Below are 13,632 nucleotides of genomic sequence, written 5' to 3'. Positions count from 1 at the left end.
ATTCAGCGACATACGTTGGTAACAGGCTTCTGGCGAGATCATAGGACGTAATTTCCGGGAGTATTTTGGGATAGCAGGGTAAAATTGGGCAGTCAGTCAGTGCTTAAAGACAGTCACAGAACAACCTTGGTGTGCACGTAATGACTGAATAATACTGTGACTGCATAGCATTCTTAGTCATATATATAATGGAATCACTGAATTCATGCACGTACGCTCTGGCACACTTAATTACACAAGCTAGCTGAAAGGTCATGACTATGAAGCTCTTATATGTTGATGTCATTTGTCAGGCTCGATTTAAAAGACAAAAAACATGCCTCACACTGTAAGTAGGTCAGTGTGCTACAGAACATGCAACAGGCTAGCAGTGGAGAAGCTCCAGCAGTGATTAACAGCCAATCACTGCATGATTAGAAAACTGGCAAACTTTGTAACAGGCCAGAGGTATTAGGTCATCATTAGAAGACCATCTGTGGGGAGTTCATCACAGATCTGCTGGGCTGTTTTAATTTTATTTAATCAATTCAAATCAAAGCTTAAAAATTCTTGAATGGGCTGAAGGTTGGCGCAATAAGCAGATGGATGCAGTGAGTCAGAAAATCAGCTGACCTCGCAGTGCAAGTGTTGTCATTCTTTAACCGCTCCGTGCTGCATGTAACAGAGAAATCACATGGACAAAAGGAATTGTGAAATAAATATCTTTATGCTAACAGATCTGTGAAGGCTCTCCGTCATCCAGGTCATGCAAACATAGCTATGCCCCAGCTTTTCTAAAATGCATTGCTGCCGTCTTAAAATGGTACATTTTCTCAGTTTAAGCCTTTTGTATGTTTTCTATTTTCTATTGTGAATCAGTTTCTACTGTGGGTTCGTGAGATTTGCACATCATTATATCCTCTTTTGTTTACATTTTACACAGTTTCCCTACTTTTACAGATTTAGGGTTGTACTTTAAGTAAAAGTCCGTCTTCAGGTCTATGCTCAAAATTCAACTCAATCCATCCAACAACTTTTTCCCCCCTTGGTACTGTTGCAATCATGACTACAGCGATTTTGCACTTTCATCCTTAAACTACACCATCTAGCACAGGGGTAGGCAACTCCAGGCTTCTAGTGACAGTGTCCTGCAGGTTTTAGATGTGTCCTTGATCCAACACAGCTGATTTAAATGGCTAAATGACCTCCTCAGTATGTCTTGAAGTTCTCCAGAGGCCTGGTAATGAACTAATCATTTGATTCAGGTGTGTTGACCCAGGGTGAGATCTAAAACCTGTAGGACACCGGCCCTCGAGGCCTGGGTTTGGACGCCACTGTATGGCATTGAAAAATGTAAAGGAGCTTTCAGAAGCCTTCTGAGTTGACTTTTGACTTTGGACAGATCAAATTCTGAAATATATGTGGTAGTAAATGAGATGATCATCATCTAAATATGTCTTGATATACTGAAATTGGCATTCTACATCCTTTAGTGTTTAAGTGATTTACGTCATAAGAAGCAAGCAGTGATTAGTCAGTGTGCAGCAGCTGTGTTAATCAGCCCTCCCTGACACAGCTTCCCAAACCTTTCTGCCCCACCTGTTTTTCTGCGACTGAGCAGAAACAATCACCAGATACCGCCGTCATCGCTGTCATCGCCTCGCTTTAATGAGATGTCTGGATCGTGTCCACGTTCAGCTAATCCTGGTTAAGAAGTGATATTACCAAACCAATAAATCAATTATTGACTGAGCAAGACGGTTGATAGAAACACTCAACTTTGCTATGACAAACAATTACGCTGTAACTTCCCTATAAGTGTGGTCTCTATTGTTTGGAACATCATTATAAGCCACCACAGGGCCATATGCTCAAAGGCTCTGCCCTGATTCCTTGGCCCAGATGGCCAGCGTCCACTGGCTCTGTCTCTGCCAAGGCAGTGTTGGTGACTCACTGGCATTTAGGGAGTCAAACAGTCAAACCTTCTGAGGTGATAAACATGCCGTTGTTGGACTGACATCACTGACATGGAAGCATCTTAATCACAGGTTTCATATATGTGGAATGGAAGATATGAAAATGGAGTTTTGTCATGGTGTGATTTCGACTAAGTCTGAGGGTTTTCTAAAGGATTAAGAGATGTTTCTTAGAGAAACCCTTTCATTACATTTTATTATATTACTGATTCTGACACACTATCCAAAAATAACTCCAATAAGCAATGGCTTGAATTTCACATATAAAAAAGGGGCATGTACAAAATACCTACATTAATCTTAGTTGGTGTTTTATATAAGCGAGCATTGAGAGTATGTTGTAGGTCACAGCTTCATCTACCATAGAAATAGTAAATGTTAACGTATGGGCTGCTGAATAATCTCACATGTTGACAAATCACCTATTTTATATTCACAACCACAAAACTCACATTCATTAACCATATGAAGTCATTCATTAATGGTAACAGCAGGACTCGGAAGCTTCGGGGTGAGGAATTTCTCAGAAATTTCTCACCAGGCATCCTTTGAAGCCCATAGTCAATTGTTATTCATCACATAGAAAGTCAGCAGCTCTGAGCTTCTAAGAGCCAGGAGGGCAGTTGCTGGAGGCCTGGGTTATGTGCAAACTTTAATCTAATGTCCACAAGTACAAATAAGGATCCTGTTTAGAATCATATATTAACGCTTAAGAACAATTGTTGTAACACTATTTGCAGCCAACAGGGAGAAGTCGAGGAATAAATCTGCGTCTATGAATCTATATTTATGCTGGCACAAAGAGCTCTTTGTTTACTGACATAGACAAAGATTTATCAAAGGGGTTTCATGTAGGCTCAGTGAGAGAGGCTCTATGGCAGCTGTAACAGGTGGAGTGGTAGGGATTTGTAACATGAGGGATGTCCAGGGGACACGCAGTGTTACAGGTATGAACAAATAACCCCAAAAGGAACTAGAAGCCTGATGTTAAGTGATGAAGTGCAGGCTGGTGCCAGTGAATAGACACACCCCTGAGATTTCTATTCAAATGCAGAGAAACCTGTTCAAACCGACACATTTGGCAAGACAGGAAGAGAGAAGAAAAGAGAGAAGGTGGAGAGTTGGAATTGAAGATGTGAAGAAAGTGACTAAATGTCAAATGAACATTTCTAAATGTCACAGTTAAAATGATAAAGATTAAAAATGTAAAACCTTTGTTTGGCTAAAAATGGTTTATGGACTTAAAAATTAAAACAGTAAGCTTGAAAAATCCTAAAATGCTCCATAGATTGGGAACTGGAGACCTTTGGATGTATTTTTCTTTTTTTGTCAGCTATTCTGTTTCTTCCTTGCTGCTTAATTTCTGTGACAGACTGATGAGTAAGTATTAGTTTCGTCTCCAGTGACCTTAATAATATGCCATTAGTGTAGTGGGCAGCAAAGGAAAACTCACTAGCAAATCAAGATGTTTCACTTCCAGCACAATAAAATATATTGGCAAGCTCCTCCTGGCATGCTTCTGCAACCTTCTACATCAAATCTGTGCCTTCTGCATGAATTCAACAGCCTGGAATCAGTTTCCACATTCATCTGCAAACAACAGCATTACACCTGCTGAGATGTTTCGATCAGTTATATCTGCTGGTTGTCCCGTATTACTCCTGCTTTGCTTCTTTGTTTTCTTTATGTAAGTTTTCATCTACATGCTACGTTTTGTCAGAGTGTGGTTACACAATAATGTAGGTCATGTTACTCACTTAAGATTTCTATTTTCTTACGGAAGTATTTTAACTTTAAACACCCTTACCATTTATGAGGAAATAAAAAGAAATTTAAAAAAAAGACAAGTGAGGGTATAACCAGGTGAGCAACTGACTGATTAAATCTCTCAGGCTGAAGATAAGAAGATGCCAAATGAAATGTGTGTTAGAGGGATACACTGACAGAACACACCAAGCTGTAAAAGCTACAGCGTATTCACTCCTGGCATGCAGGACGGTGTTCTGTTGACGGTGAGAAGTGTTACCTTCCACCAGTTTGACCCACATTCTGCTTCCAGACAACACACGGATGCTCTTTCTGCTCCAGTCTACCTCTGCTCTTTGTCGTTTTTATTTCTTCTCTCAGAAATGAGCCTGATGTTTAAAAAGAGGATGCAAATGCAAATCACTTCCCATGCTTTGTACAGTGCTTTAGAAAGCAGCGATGTGACGTGGAAAATACCGACACAGCTTCAGATGTGTCATCAGTGATGCGTTCAGAACATTTTGTTCCACATCAAAGTAAAAGCTCTGAAATTAGGAGGGGAGGAAGACATTTTTTTAATTCATTGTAATTAACAAAGCTAACTGTTTGAGCTTAAGTAAGCCCAAAGCAGCTTCATTACGACTTGCTTGGACACAGGTGACCTTGCTGCGTATGATGGAAACGGCGCACATGCTGCCTGCAGTTTAAGGCAGCGGCGTGCCCTTGTGTTTGTGTGTGTGTAAGAAACGTGTGCGTGCATTAGTCTCAAACCCCAACGTAGATGTAACCTGACATGCACGTGCTGCAGCACATGTTCCTTCACATTCCAGACACAGACTTGTTTTATACATAAAGTCATGTTCCAGCTGTGCTGTCCATCAACAGCTGTTACTTTCCTCCACAGATTTACCCCTAATGTGCGCTTCATGACGGCTCAGTAGCTCACTACTCTTAATTAATACCTGCGGTAAACTGTAGCAGAACACGTTCCCAGAAGTTACAATTTTGCTCTTCATCACAGGGCAGAAAGACAGAAACTTACTGTGATGAGCAGATTTTGTCATCCTAGCATCTTTTTCTGGTTTAAGACCCTGAAACACAATAATTTATTTAATTCAGTTTATTTGTCTGCTTGTTAGCAGACTAGCGTCCACAGCTTTCAAGATATCATTTTCAAATTTTGTGTGATGGTAGATACCAGTAACAGCTCCATCTGATTTCATTTTGGTGAAAATCAGAAGGTCACTCCAAATGTGAAAATCAGTAAAAACTTTATATTACCCACAATTTCTTATGGATCGTTTTCACAACAATACTCCAGGCCTTGGGGGACAGGAGTACCTAGGCTAGCTAAGCATTTGACCTTGACCTTCACTGTTAGCGCCCAAGAAACCTTATTAAGTAATAGCATATGAAAGAACACGAAGAAAGCTGTAAAACACTCTTTTTATTTTTAGTATGATGATCTGCGACATCACAAGGAAGTCATAACAATCTAGTGTCATAACATTTTGTTAAAAACAGGCTGACATCAGCATATTGTAATAAAAGTGTCAAAATTTTAGTGTAGCCTTCGGAGGGAGTTGTGCTCTCTGAGTTGTATGTTTAGCACAACTAACATGAATCCATGTATTTCTTATTCATTCCCTTGTTTTTTCTTTCCATCCTCACTTTTGGAGAGTGCAAATGGGAAACAGGTTTAGTGATTTACTGAAATGTGGGAAACACCATCTTTATTCTTCAACACAGCCTGAAGCTAATAAACACTGATGATTTTATTTATTCATTTTAGACTTTTGGCATGCTTAACCTGTGAATGAGCTGATAGTTTAATGTCCTATTGGTCGACACTGGAAATTTACAGTTAAAGTTATAGTAGTGCTAATTGCCTTCACCAGCCGATGGAGACAGCCCACATTTAGAGTTTTTTCACTGGTGATATGAGGTGTGCTGGTGAAAAGCTGTCCAACATCATGTGTCCTGCTGCAAATATGTTGATATCACGAGTAGTTAATATATTAGTAAGATGTTGTCTGTTGCTTTTGTAATAAAGACAATACCAGGTGTCAGTCACGCCTTTCTGAGTCTGTTTTTATAGCCTGTGTTCAGTTATAGGCTCATGCCGCTCTGCTTTTGTGCATCTGTCTTCTCAAGTCTTGGTTTTATGTGCGTGTATGTTGCTATTAGCGGATATCTTGTGATGAAAACAACATTCAGATTTTTTCGTTGTCTCTTTTTCACATGTGATGCTTCAAAACACTCAAACTATATTTCAGAGAGGTAGCAGTTCAACCACCCGTGCCACCCCCATGGCAGTGCCACTTCCTCCGTCTGCCCCAGAGCAGCTGCCAGTTCAGCCCTGGCACAGTGCCCCATCCAAACACTCATCTCTGCGGTGACTCTGGCTCGAGTGACACCAGCCATGAAAACTCTGATTTACTATGCAGACATACACAAACAAATTTCCTCTGAGGCAAAAGATTTGTGTACATACCGTTTTGTTTTTAGTAATGAGATTTCTTGCTCTTTGTTGGCTACATACTGAGATTTGAATACATTTGTGACGCAGTATTGGTTGAAATCTAGAAAGATGATATGTGAGAAATCTTAAACATCTTTGTCAGACACACCCCTCAAACCTGTAACACAGCTGCTTCAGAAACCCACAAATGTATGCAACACACACACACACACACACACACACACACACACACACACACACACACACACACACACACACACACACACACACATCAATGTCTCTTACACACTGAAGCTTCAGTTATTGGGGTGAAGGTATTTGGCTCTTCTTGGAACAGCCAATGGTTGCTGCTGTGCTTCCAGATAATAGTGTTACATAACCACGGCTATCGCCGCAGAAAACATTTGATTCATCAGTGCCAGTTTTATGGCAGCTGCTCTCATTTCAGTATATGCAAGCCTTGGCCTTGATTTGGACTATAGGCCTCAGTAGCACTACATGACAGAATATTATCTTCATCTATTTATGGATCTATCTGTCTGTCTACCTACCCATCTATGTCTGTAATAATTCACTCATATACTCATGTACCACAGATAGATTGATATATACGAAGGCACATAGATATCACTGTTACTGATCTGAGCTTGTTAGTTGTGCAGCACAGTGCATTCTGCTGTACACAGTGTTCTGTTCACACGGTGCGTAAAATAGGCCACAGACATCCTTCGGGCCACCTATCGGAGGCGCTGCTGTACCCTGATGGGAGCACTGTTGCTGTTCACGACACGGGACAATCTCTTTGTAGACGCACACTTTGACTGAAGCCGCTGCAGACATACTAAGGTGCACCATGTAATCAGCGTTTGGCTGTTAGTGCGCAGTTACAGAGCAGGTTACCTGGACCACACACCCAGACTGGTGGTTCAAAGGTACTTTTAGTTTATACTGTCCTGCCCGTCACTAATTTATTAACATTAACTGTTGTTTCAGGTCTGTTTACTTGCTGTATGTTAAAGTGATGTAGGGCTTTGGATTGAGCAGATAACACTGATGATTTGAAATTAGCCAGCAAGCATGTATTATTGTATTATTTCACTATGAACAGCATTTGCCCACTGTAAAATAACTGACAATACCAAAAATGGTCCCTACTTCATTTAAATGTATGCACTTTGCTTTTTTCATGCTAGCTTTTTATTTCTACTTCTACTGAATTCTAGTCTAGTAAAGAAGTGTGTCTCCTTTCTTTGCTTACTTTTATATAGAAACCAGAGGGAAACACATCAGCATCAGCCACGCTGTGACATCCTGTGAGCGTGACGCAATCAACAAAGTAAAAACGCCTCCATCATCACATGTGCTGAACACATGAAGGTGATGAGGAACAAAGGGGGAAAATAATCTTTTCATCCTTCCACTTCCACCTCCATAATGATGGTGGAACAAAGGTCTTTCCTTCTTTTTTTCTGTAAGCTAATGGTCACTTTGGAGCTGGTTTTTAATCTCCTGCCCTGTCTTCTCTTTATAGTTTCTTTTAGTAGCACTTTTCACTACAGCTCAGTAATGATGTGGTAATACTGGGGTAATAATGTAGAAACTAGAAGGTAATAATATAGAAATAGCAAGGTATTACTACTTAAATAAAATCCAAGTAATATTTTGTATGAACAATATTTTTAGCTGAGTAATATTACACTGAAATCTATGTTATCGGATAATAAGGGGCCTGGAAAATGTGGAAACAAATATATAACAATCAATAATAGTTTAATAATGTGTTAGTACCAACACCTGTTAGCAATAACACATTAAGATCTGTCAGTTAGACCAGTGGTCCTCAAACCCCTGGGCCACGGACCGGTTTGGTACTGGGCTGCGAGAGTTGAGGCTCAGATGTGAAATTTCTGGTTTTCAGGGTTTTTATCGTTATTTTTTATCATTAACTTGGTTTCCCTGGGTCTTTTCCCATGTGTTATGAATAAATCTTCTTTTTTTGGTACCTGTACTACATTTATTTTGTCGTATTTCTCTGCGACACCTTAAAGGCCGGTGCGTGAAAATATTGTCGGACATAAAACGGTCTGTGGTGCAAAAAAGGTTGGGAACCGCTGAATTAGACATTTAATATACTGACTTTAAAGTGATTGTGACCTCATAATAATTAGGTTAGAATACTATTATCATGCAATTAATCTTACCGTATGTTCCAGGCATTCTTTTTTGAGCAAAGGTCACAGTGTAAATATTTTGTTTAATGCTCTAGCCTATTAACTGGAACTAGCACAGGTTAAAAACATGGAGTAAAGAAGCAGTAAAATTAAAAGAATTTGAACCATTTACAGGTGAAGTTTATATCTTAACAACTTTCCATTATTGATTGTTTCCCTGCCGAGAACAGCTGACCCAATGCAGGCCTGCTAATTGCATGGTTACACAGTGTGATCTCTGGCCCATCCGGCGCCATACATAATTAAACAGAGCATTGATTTGCCATAATGCACAACAGCATTCTTTCAATTGACTTTATCTCTTTTTCCTTTACCTACTTCTGTCTTGTCTTTTGGTTTGCCCGTCTGCCGCTCTTTTTTAATAAGGCTTCCTTCAAATATTCAGCTAATCGTGTTTTCATTTGTCTCGTTGTTCTTTTTTGTTTTCCTGTTTTGTTTCTGAATCTTGTGCTCTACTATTTGAGGTTGCATCCCTTGTTTTCAACACACTGACATACATTTGTGAGTCTGTGACCTACATTTACGACTCCAGGCTTCCATCATTCACAGCAGCCTCCCTCTCTTCTTCAGCGCTCTTCATTTCCCACTGTGATCCTTTTGTCCCTAACACATGCTTTGCTGATATTCAGCCATCCAGTTATTTTCATCATTGGCTCCCACATTGTTATGCTAATGTTGAGTGGAATAATTTCCATATGGTTTTCTTAGGCTTAAATGCTGGATATATATTTATTGTTACATATAAGTCTGTTTATTGTATTTCAAGTAGTGATTAAGTGCAGCATCTTCAGCTACTGTCTTCATAAACATGTCCACCAAATTCAAGAAAGCCGGTGAAAATGAGCGAGCCAACCTGTCGACTACATTAAGGCACAACGCCCCTTAAACCACGAATAAAAAGAGCAAGCGTGCATCAGTGAGCGTTAGAGGTCCTGGTAGTGTTATTTTTTCCGTTTTGATAGAATCAGGATCGTCCTTTTGCTACGTAACTGCCCAGTTAAACAGCAGACGCAGGGGACGCAGCAGTAACGCAGGAGCTTTCATCACCGGTCGTGCTTCTAAACACCAGGATAATGAATTCCCAACAGAAGCTTTTTATCCATTTTTTTTAAACTGAAAACATTTTTCTGCCTGTTTTTTATGAGCAACTGTGATTTTAGCATTCTCAGTGGTGATGCTGCGATGCTTTCCTGGTATAAACTGTAATTTAATTTAATTTTGTGACTAAAAATACTGATGAAAGCACATTTATTTTCCTCTAATTACTCTGTTTTTATATCCTTTGCAAAAGCTACTTTTAAAAAAAGGACCTGCAGTACTGTGTAGCATTTTATAGCTTAAAAGAAAATTGCAACTTTTGCCTCTGAAAAATAAATATATGTTTTAACCACTGTCTCCTGCTAACCTAAAATATAAAATAAATAATAATTGAGTTTCCATAGAAAGCTCCAATCTCAGTTTCCCTTATTGTAACTTATTTTTTTAGTTTTAAAGGATTTGAAGTTTGTGGTTATGTATGCCTGATTAACAGTTATGTCATTGTGCCTTCATGGCAGCCTACCTGCACACTTTAATTACAGAGCGTGTAATCACAAGCACCCAGATTTAAATTTAGGCTGAGATGAAAGGCTCTGTTGTTGTTGAGTTGTGCTTTTACGGTGCTTTGCGATATCTGTATCAGAACCTACAGCTTTGTGGCAGAAATGCCGTTTCAGAAATAGCGTTCATCACCATAAACAGCGGTTTCACGCTGTCACGTCATGCCATGTGGGACGGCAGGAGAGCAGCCTAATGAAATGAACATATAGGTTGGATGCCTGTTTCAGTCTGTTTGGCAACTGGTGACAGATGTACAGTACTTTGCAAGTCTTCCCATATGGAAAAGATATCTATAAATCTTATAAAGTTTGTATCTGTCTTGTGTGAAACTTGTATGAAAAGCATACAAGAGTGAAAACAGATATAAGATCTCTTGAAAAATTATATAAATGAAACTTGTATGTTTTGGATACTTACTAAAACAATATATGAAAGTAATGAGAAAGTGGCCGCTTTCATGAGTAAATCATATAAGCCTTATATGATTCACTATATGAAGTAGGCCACATCTTATGCAAGTCTTTTCCATATGGGTTAATTCACTCCTTATTTCTTTGCATTTTGCTTCCCGAAGGACTTTTTTTTCTTCTTTTTAACATTTACCTCAAAGTATCTTCTTGTGCAGCCATCAATTACTCAGTTGTCAAATCTTTGAATGGTTAAATATATATCAATATTAATGACAGGAATATTGGCTTATGACGGAGCATGTCACTCTGACAACCCGTAAACGTGACGTGGTGTAATTGACAAAGGTAAAAATATCTCCTTTACCACACGTGTTGAACACATGCAGTGATGTGATGGGAAAAAGGGATTCTGCTGTATGCCTCTTTCCGTCCTGTTGTCTGTGACCACATGATCACGTGGAGAGTCTTTGTGTCTCATCGCATCTCCTCCCTGCTCTTTATGGTCTATAATTTTATCTCCTAGTTACCTCTTTTATTCCTTTCCTTATGATTAGCATTTATTTCCTCTTCTTAGTCTCTACACATCCGTTCTCTTGCCTTTTTTTGGTTTCCCTCTATCACTGTCTTTTTCTGTATGATGCTGACTGATGCCTCTCTGTGCAGCAGGTGATCAATCAGCCCTTTCCACCCTCCCCTCAAGGCACCGGGGTGCCACAGCAAGCGGCCATAACACGTGCTGGTGTCGTGCCTGCTCCCCTCCACAGCCCTGATGCATGCACTCACAGATGCACAAACCCTGTCTCTGTGGCTTAGCTGTCTGTGTGCCCTTGACAGTGTGTTTGTTGCTTGTTTGTGGGTGTTCACAAAGTATTTATCCTGTTCATGCAGCACTTTTTCATTTTAATTGTAACCAGTTCCTTTCAGAGCATGCCGTTTTGAAAAATTTGTGCAATATTTTCATTGCTTTTAACTTAGCAGACTGTATATGTTCTCATTATGATATGACACTGCTTGAAAAAACATACTTAGTCAAAATAGCACTGAGCTGCTGAGAGGAAAACAATGATTCAAATATGCTTTCATTCACATTTTACATTACAGAGTGTAGGTGCAGTTTGCATAGTTCTGTGATAATGTAACAGAAACAATCTCCTGTGAATGCAAATGTGAAGTACATGTGAACAATTTCTTTGAAGTTTCGGCTTGAAAATATAGTAGTGTTTATGACGCTTAGCAACCGTTTCTGTGCAGCCAGCTGGACGCAAGCACAATCTCACACGTGGCTGTTTGAGTACAGCATAATTAGTTTTATTTCACACAGGCTTCATCCTCTACACTCGTGCCCACACACTATTACAAAACAGCAGAGTGGAACTTTCCTGAAGCAGTTCAGTTCAGTTCATGTTGCCCTTTGTCTGTTAATGCTGTTGGGAGTTTTTGTCCTTATTTTCCCCACAGCACTCGCTCTGAAGTCCATCTTCGTAGTCATTTTCAGCTGTATATGTAGAGCTACATGTGAATTTGACCAGCTGAGGAGTTCAGGAGGGTCTGTGTTATGGCCTTACACTTGACATGATGCACTGCAGTGTTTGTGAGAATGCAAAATTATAAGAATGTAATTCCCTGGATGAAACCTGCTCTAGTGTGTTACAATATGCTTGTGCGACCCAAACTGTTCGGCATGACATTTCCATGCTTCAGTGAGCCGAAATGTGACCCAAATAGATGCTGTCAGAAGTCTTTTTAAGTCTATGTACAAAAATACTAAAGTATAAATACTACTTTTCTTTTAGCAATACACCATTTGGTATCAGCCAACAACAACATGCTATCATGGTCATTCTAAAGAGAATGTTATCAAAAATATTAGATACATTAATGAAACAAACATGGTTAACCCAAATTGTTGAAGGAGTTTCAGGAAGCATCAGGTCAAACAGAGCCCGTTCACCACATACTGTAAATAAAAGATGGACAAAGATACACACAATGGTTAGCAAGGTTGCATCACAACCTTGCTGTTTTGAAATGAGATGCAACGAGTCTGGAGTGGAGGTGACTGAGAAAGCGTGGGAAAAGTAATCCTTAAAGTCTGGCACAAATGACCTCGAATGGCATTCCAGCTCCTTCATTTAAGGAGTAATTAAATCTGAATGGTAGCTTAATACAAATTATTGTCAAGTGAGATTATTTTTCATTTCATGTGCCACAGGCTGGCAGCCCTCCCAGCTGATGCCACAAAGACGCAACTCACCACATGGTACCGCGTTCACACATTCTCTTTCTTTCTCATCCCTGTCATATTCATGCAGGCAGATGTCAGTAACACTGCTTTAGTGTTACTTCAGAGCTAGTCCTATGAAAGAAGAGCATAAACACAGTATTTTTTGCCATCCCCCTTAATAGACAGCTTCATAGACATCAGCAAATTATGTCTGATTATGATTTTCCCGTTGAATTTGACTCCAAGTTCAAATAGTTCTGTAAATGTTGCTGTTGATTAAAAAAGAAGGATTGGAGATGTCTTTATAGATAAGGATGAGTATGGGCCAGTCTTTAGTATAGGTCAGACTTCTTAAATGCATCGCTCTGAAAGCTCCAGATTAGCTGAAGGAAAGCTACACACAACCTGAAAAACAAAATCTCCAAAAAACAGTGAAAATCCATCCAGACACAGACTGGTCAGTGGATTCAAACCCACAACTTTCTTGCTCTGAGGAAAAAGAACTGACCCGAGCACCACTGAGCTGCCCCATTTCTGTAAGCAGGTCAAGTTATTTTTGTGTTTAGACTTTCTCAAGCAGAACAAAAAATCTCTGCAATATTTCACTGCACTGTTTCTAACTGATGTGCAACAATTCTTTTGTCACTTGAGAAAAAGTGTAATGAACTTCAGTACTTGGAAACACGTGAAGACCTTTTGCTACAATTTTCCTTCTTTGCTCAGTTTGGAAGTGAATGGGAGAATGGAAGGTGTCAAGAAATTGTATCACGACTTTGCTGTCATGGTTAGTTTTGCTGGTGTGGCGTTGAATTTTGCACCACTTTATCACTTTCACTTGTCTACCGGGGTGATCTGTTCTCATAGCAGTGAGACGATATTCAGTGTTTCTCCTGTCTGAGTGAGAGGCTAAAAATACACTTGTGCAAACAAGCTGAGTATTTCTAAACCAGATGACATAATCTTCTGATGTAAACTTGGGCCCTGC

The sequence above is a fragment of the Oreochromis aureus genome, linkage group 15 (genome assembly GCF_013358895.1).
Source record: "Oreochromis aureus strain Israel breed Guangdong linkage group 15, ZZ_aureus, whole genome shotgun sequence".
Taxonomy (NCBI): Eukaryota; Metazoa; Chordata; class Actinopteri; order Cichliformes; family Cichlidae; genus Oreochromis; species Oreochromis aureus.
Note: the sequence above shows the minus strand (reverse complement) of the source record.